Below are 7,676 nucleotides of genomic sequence, written 5' to 3'. Positions count from 1 at the left end.
AGAGTTTTCGAAAAAGGGCCCTAAGAAGGTCCTACAAGTGATTCTTACGCTGTTCCAAAATGTGAGTGAGGCATATAAACATATCTGAGTGTAGCCATAGTCAGCACCTGAAGAAAGAATTGCAGAAAGCTACTTTTTCTGAAATAACTCTTACTTGGACAGTAGCCAGCTGACTCTTAAGAATACTTGTATATTTTGGTCTCTTCCACCATCCACTTTTTCTTTTTTTAAAATTTACTTATTTATTTTGAGCTGCATTGGGTCTTCATTGCTGTGCACGAGCTTCCTCTAATTGCTGCGAGCAGGGGCTACTCTTAGTTGCAGTGCGTGGGCTTCTTATTGCGGTGGCTTCTCCTGTTGTGGAGCACGGGCTCTAGGCGCAGGCTTCAGTAGTTGTGGCACGCAGGCTTCAGTAGTTGAGGCTCACGGGCTCTAGAGCACAGGCTCAGTAGTTGTGGTGCACGGGCTTAGTTGCTCCACGGTATGTGGGATCTTCCCAGACCAGGGATCGAACTCATGTCCCCTACATCGGCAGGCGGATTCTTAGCCACTGCGTCACCAGGGAAGTCCCCACCATCCACTTCTTTACCTAATCGATTTGACAGTGCAAGAGTAGGGTGGGTGGAAAGATTTTTCCCTGAAGGGCAAGTTTGGGGAATTTTTGTTGTTGGATGTGTGTGGCTGGCAAGCTGACACAACTTAGATAGATGGTCTCTATCACTCTTGCTCCATGAGCTTGTTTACTGACGAAAAACATTGAAGAACTGACGTATTTTGGCCCCCTTCATCTAATTAGGGTTTTCGCCTTTATATTCTGTAAACATCTAGTGCATCACTCAAGGAGGAAAAAGAGATCAAGGCTGCTGGGCATTAATGATTCCTTTCCTTAAATAACACCTACTTATTACTATGAGCACTGGGAGTTAATACTCCATTTCAAGCTGGAGTCTGAAAGAAATCACCTCTGGTGTCTCTGATGAAAAGCTACAAGTAAGTGGACCCCAGATTCAGGTATAATAAATATTGATTATAATTAAACTGACTGTGGACTTCTTACACTCCACGCTTCCACTGCAGGGGGCGCGGGTTTGACCCCTGGTCCCCTGGTCGGGGAACTGAGATCCCGCATGGCCCGTGGCGCGGCCAGAAAAAAAAGAAAGAAAATTAAATTGATTATACTTTTCACATACAGGGAAAAAACACAGGACTCAATGGTCGGCAATTTGACCATTAAATGACATATCTAAATAATCAGATATGTGACCTCTCAGGCATTGAGACTACAGCGGGTAGACAAGACACTGGAGGAATTCAGGGGTGTCCCCAGGCACCCTCCCTCATTTTTGCTTCTATCCACCAGCTGTGTTTATATCATATGACCTTACCTTGCTGAATAAATTGGATTCAGTCCCTTTCCTAAGAGAGCTCAGAAGACTGGAGGAGACATTCAATAAGCAACTAAATAAATGTGGTTATAAATTGGATTAAGGGCCTTGAAGGAAATAAACAAGGTGCGGCTGGTGGGAATACAGGGTGATGGGACCAGAGAAGGCATGAGTGAGGAGGTAACTCATGATGAGCAAGTAGCAGTGGGCAGGGCTGGTGCAGGTTGAGGGCACAGCAGTTCACCAAGAACCTAGCATGTAGCTGCACTCAAATTCTAAATAAAGATGCAAACTATTACAAGATCTTCATCACTGATGGAAAAACTGAAATTATAATTTTTTCTCTATCCATAACTAAATCCAATGTGCTCTCTTAAAAGTAATAAGTACATGTTGAATAGCGCTGCTCTTTCTTTACCACACTCTAAACATAGCTTAACCTGGGCAATTACAGAGGGCAGAATGACACAGGCATTAACCTTCAGGAATGAAGTGGGGAATTTGATCCCTTTCCTGATTTCCTGGTGAATGTGAGTCATAAACTGAACTTCACCTTTAAAGGCAGTAGGAGGAAAATCCCAGGCACACCATGGTTACGATATGTAAATAGTATGTTTGTGTGTGTTAGTATGGGTGTTTGTGCACATGAGTGTTTATTAAAAAAAAAAAGAATGGAAAGGAAGTAGGAAACTCAAAACAGCTGAATTGTTAGGGGAGTAGAAATCTGGGTAATCTTTATTGAATTTTTGAATCCCATGTTACAATATGCTTTTGAGCAGTAAGTGGAAATTTTTTAATGAAGCAATTTTAAGCAACCTTTCGAAATACTTTCTATGACATCCAAATGTAATCTTTGCCTCAGGCTTCAATGGTAAGGGCCAGACAAAAATCCAGTTATCTTACCAACTCGTTCCTTCAGACAGAAGCCCTTCCAAATCCACAGACACATATAAAAGTTTGAGCCGCTCCTAGAACTCAGGACAGTAATGCTGAAGTGTGCTCTTCCCACCTCCCCGTTGCCATACGTCTGAGTACCCAATGCCCATCAACAGCTTTCTTGACCTTTTCAGTGTAAAAGCTGAGACAACTATTGTGCTCACATAAGCAACTTCTTTCCTCTCACATCCTCCTGTCAGTGCCATCCACATAGGCATAAATAATCCATGCCGGTTCAGGCTGCTGGCCACAGCTGTAGCTAGGCTCAGCCTAAACTCAATCCCTGATCGGATTAAAGTGATAAATCCCTCACCCTATCTGCCTAATGAAGGACTGGGGGAACTCTCAATGGTGAAAGATATTATCTAGACCATTTATGTTTCATTTATACACAATGCACAGCATGCAACAAAAAAATATTAGACATGCCAAGAAGCAGCAAAAAGTGACTCATAGTCAAGAGAAAACAAAACAATAGAATTGAATATGTTATGACAATTTAAATGTATCTCAGGAATGCAAGGGTGGTTTAACATTAACAGTTTGAAAGAGGGAAAAAACATACAATCAAATCAATAGACGAAGAAAAAAATGCATTCAATAAAATTCAACAACCATTCGTGACAATCTCAGCAAAGCAGGAATAAAAGGGAAGTTTCTTAACCTCATAAAGAATATCTACTGAAAACCTATACCAAAACATCATTCATTCTTAATAGTTAAAATCTGTAAGTATGCCCTTTAAAGCAGGGCAAAGATAAGTATGTCTCTTCAACATCGCACTGAAGGTCTTAGCACACAGAAATAAAAGAACAAGTATCATGATTGCAAAGGGAGAAACAAAACTGTATTAAGCACAGATGATATGCTTAGAAAATGCAAAGGACTCCATAGAAAACTTATCATTCAAAGAGTTTAACAACTTGTCTTGCTATAGACTGAAAGTGTGTATCCCCCCAAAATTCATAGGTTGAAATCCTAACCACCAATGTGATACTCCGGCCAATCAGATACTCTCTTTGAAGATCTGAGTCTTGGGAAAGCAACACGGAGATGCTGGAACAGCTCAGAGTTCATTCTGCCATGGGTAGTGGTGGCCCCTGGTACCCAGTGACCACAGATAATGGCAGTGGTGATGATGCCAGTGGCAGGATCTAGTACCTATAGCAGTGACAGCATCTTAATTAAGCCATTCATGATCTGGATTCCTGTTTTCCTGCCCACTGTCCAAACTCAACACTCCAGCCTTGCCTCTAAGAGCTACCCAGCATCTCCCCAAGAAACTCCTTTTCTAAGTTAGAAGGAGTTGATGTCTTTATTTGCAACTATTGGGTTGGCCACAAAGTTCATTTGGGTTTTCCATAAGCTGTTAACACTCTCTTAACACTTTTGGATCAGCCAGCTTAAGCTAAGCCATGCAGTGGTAGAAAAAATGACCCCTCCTCAAATCTCCGTGGCTTACAAAAACAAGATTTATTCCTTACCTTAATGTCCATTATGGGTCAGCTGTGGTTCCGTTCCATGTCATCATCCCTCTGGACCCAAACTGATGAACCTGAGCTAGCGGAGCAGCCTCTGTCTGATATATCTCATTGACTGAAAGAAGAGAGATCAAAGTAATACCCCTGCTGGCTCTCAAAGCTTCCACGCAGAAGCAATGTTCATCATTTCCACCCATGTCATTGGCTAAAAAGCATGCCACACACTGGGATGTACAATCCTTCCAAAGGGAGGGGCACTGCAAGTCACGTGGCAAATCTGATCTGAGTGGTATGGTGTTCTAGAACTCGCCCACTGGGAGGGTCACCAAATATTTGAACAGTAACACAATATAACACAACTCTTACAACTCAGGGCTTTGTTTTATTAATTTGATAAGTTTCAAATTGCATAACATCAATGAAATAAATTGATTTTGAATAAGTTCCTTTTCTGGAGATTGAGTTTGAAACATGAACAACAGTAACATTTGATCTAGTTTATTAAAGTTGGATGAGGGCTTCCAAAGTGTGGGGTGGAATATGCAGAACAGAAACACATATGAACTCATATTGAAATTCCGCTCTAAGTAAAAACCTATTTTACAAAGTTTCATTAAGCATCTACCATGACCAGAGTTAGCCTCTGGGCTTTGAAGGATATAAATACAACTAAAAACTTGATGGACAATTCAAGGGAAAAAAACATGTCCACAAATAATATAAGGCAATGATAAAATAGAGATACAATAGAGAAAAATTCATAGGATTAGCTAAGTGTGAAATCCCCCACCCTAGAGATATAATGTAATTCAGCCTATGAAAATGTGAGGAAGGGACTACTTTACAACAAGGCATACAATTCAAATGCACAATAATTTTACACCACAGGGTATGTGTGTTTAGATGGAGATGTGCAGGGGAGGAGAGATTGATCCAATATGTTGCTAAGAATTCCCAACTTTAGTCCTTACAACGGTTAGAGTGATGACATTTGATTGAACTCATCTTTGTCAACTAAATTAAGAAACTAGGGGAAAATATCCAAATTTCCTTTTTCTTAAAGAAAAAGAATTTTATGACCTTTACCTTAGAGATAAGAGGGTTTTTTTTTTTTTTTTTTGCTTTCAAAATGTCAAGTTTGGGCTGCTTAAAGGAGCTCCAGAGACGGGTGAGAGCCACGGCTATCAGCGTGGACCCCAGAGACGGGCACGGGACGCTAAGGCTGCTGCTGCCGCCACCAAGAAGCCTGTGTGCGAGCACAGGTCACTATCCACACCTCCCCTCCCGGGAGCCTGTGCAGCCCGCCACTGCCAGGGTCCCGTTATCCAGGGACAACTTCCCCGGGAGAACGCACAGTGTGCCTCAGGCTGGTGCAACGACATGCCGGCCTCTGCCGCCACAGGCTCGCCCCGCATCCGCACCCCTCCCTCCCCCCGGCCTGAGTGAGCCAGAGCCCCCGAATCAGTGGCTCCTTTAACCCCCTCCTGTCTGAGCGAAGAACAGACGCCCTCAGGTGACCTACACACACAGGCGGGGCCAAATCCAAAGCTAAGCCCCTGGGAGTTGTGCGAACAAAGAAGAGACAGGGAAATCTCTCCCAGCAGCCTCAGGAGCAGCAGATTAAATCTCCACAATCAACTTGATGTACCTGCATCTGTGGAATACCTGAATAGACAACGAATCATCCCAAATTGAGGAGGTGGAATTTGAGAAAAAGATTTATTATTTTTTCCCCTTTTCCTCTTTTTGCGAGTGTGTATGTGTATGCTTCTGTGGGAGATTTTGTCTGCATAGCTTTGCTTTTACCATTTCTCCTAGGGTTCTGTCTGTCTGGGTTTTTTTTGTTTTTTTTTAGTAGAGTTTTTAGTGCTTGTTATCATTGGTGGATTTGATTTTTGGTTTGGTTGCTCTTTCTTTCTTTTTTTTTATTACTTAAAATTTTTTTTAATAATTATTTTTTACTTTAATAACATTATTTTATCTTCTTCTTTCTTCCTTCCTTTCTTCCTTTCTTCCTTCCTTTCTTCCTTCCTTCCTTCCTTCCTTCCTTCCTTCCTCCCTCCCTCCCTCCTGCTCTCTCTCTCTCCCTCCCTCCCTCTCTCTCTCTCTCTTTCTTTCTGTCTTTCTTTCTTTTTCTCTCTTTTATTCTGAGCCATGTGGATGACAGGCTCTTGGTGCTCCAGCCAGGAGTCAGTGCTGTGCCTGAGGTGGGAGAGCCAAGTTCAGGACACTGGTCCACAAGAGACCTCCCAGCTCCACGTAATATCAAATGGCAAAAATCTCCCAGAGATCTCCATCTCAACGCCAAGACCCAACTCCACTCAATGACCAGCAAGCTCCAGTGCTGGATACCCCATGCCAAACAACTAGCAAGACAGGAACACAACCCCATCCATTAGCAGAGAGGCTGCCTAAAATCATAATAAGGCCACAGACACCCCAAAACACACCACCAGACGTGGACCTGCCCACCAGAAAGACAAGGTCCAGCCTCATCCACCAGAACACAGGCACTAGTCCCCTCCACCAGGAAGCCTACACAACCCACTGAACCTACCTTAGCCACTGGGGACAGACACCAAAAACAACGGGAACTATGAACCTGCAGCCTATGAAAAGATCCCAAACGCAGTAAGTTAAGCAAAATGAGGAGACAAAGAAACAAACAGCAGATGAAGGAACAAGGTAAAAACACACCAGACCTAACAAATGAAGAGGAAATAGGCAGTCTACCTGAAAGAGAATTCAGAATAATGATAGTAAAGATGATCCAAAATCTTGAAAATAAAATGGAGGAAATACAAGAAACGTTTAACAAGGACCTGGAAGAACTAAAGACCAAAAAAACAGTGAAGAACAACACAATAAATGAAATTAAAAATTCTCTAGAAGGGATCAATAGCAGAATAACTGAGGCAGAAGAATGGATAAATGACCTGGAAGATAAAATAGTGGAAATAACTACTGCAGAGCAGAATAAAGAAAAAACAATGAAAATAATTGAGGACACTCTCAGAGACCTCTGGGACAACATTAAACACACCAACATTCGAATTATAGGGGTCCCAGAAGAAGAAGAGAAAAGCAAAGAGACTGAGAAAATATTTGAAGACATTATAGTTGAAAACTTCCCTAATATGGGAAAGGAAATAGTCAATCAAGTCCAGGAAGCACAGAGAGTCCCGTACAGGATAATTCCAAGGAGAAACATGCCAAGACACAAATTAATCAAACTATCAAAAATTAAATACAAAGAAAAAATATTAAAAGCAGCAAGGGAAAAACAACAAATAACACACAAGGGAATCCCCATAAGGTTAACAGCTGATCTTTCAGCAGAAACTCTGCAAGCCAGAAGGGAGTGGCAGGACATATCTAAAGTGATGAAGGGGAAAAACCTGCAACCAAGATTACTCTACCCAGCAAGGATCTCATTCAGATTTGACGGAGAAATTAAAACCTTTACAGACAAGCAAAAGCTAAGAGAATTCAGCACGACCAAACCAGCTTTACAACAAATGCTAAAGGAACTTCTCTAGGCAGGAAACACAAGAGAAAGAAAAGACCTACAATAACAAACCCAAAACAATTAAGAAAATGGTAATAGGAACACACATATCGTTAATTACCTTAAATGTAAATGGACTAAATGCTCCCACCAAAAGACATAGACTGGCTGAATGGATACAAAAACAAGACCCATATATATGCTGTCTACACGAGATCCACTTCAGACCTAGGGACACATACAGACTGAAAGTGAGGGGATGGAAAAAGATATTCCATGCAAATGGAAATCAAAAGAAAGCTGGAGTAGCAAATCTCATATCAGACAAAATAGACTTTAAAACAAAGACTATTACAAGAGATAAAG

General features: G+C 41.7%; 1 protein-coding gene across 1 annotated transcript in view; it reads right to left on the bottom strand.

Moving 5' to 3' along the window:
* RAB9A (RAB9A, member RAS oncogene family) overlaps positions 1–7,676 on the bottom strand; it is a 69,437-nt gene that overhangs the window by 41,238 nt on the left and 20,523 nt on the right. The window contains exon 3 of the mRNA XM_029240517.1: positions 3,806–3,917. The gene's annotated coding sequence lies outside the window, so the exon portion shown is untranslated. The remainder of the gene's footprint in view (positions 1–3,805; positions 3,918–7,676) is intronic.

Source organism: Monodon monoceros, unplaced genomic scaffold (genome assembly GCF_005190385.1).
Source record: "Monodon monoceros isolate NGI ecotype Baffin Bay Population unplaced genomic scaffold, NGI_Narwhal_1 Super_Scaffold_22, whole genome shotgun sequence".
Taxonomy (NCBI): domain Eukaryota; kingdom Metazoa; phylum Chordata; class Mammalia; order Artiodactyla; family Monodontidae; genus Monodon; species Monodon monoceros.
This window is presented reverse-complemented; position numbering and strand designations above follow the sequence as displayed.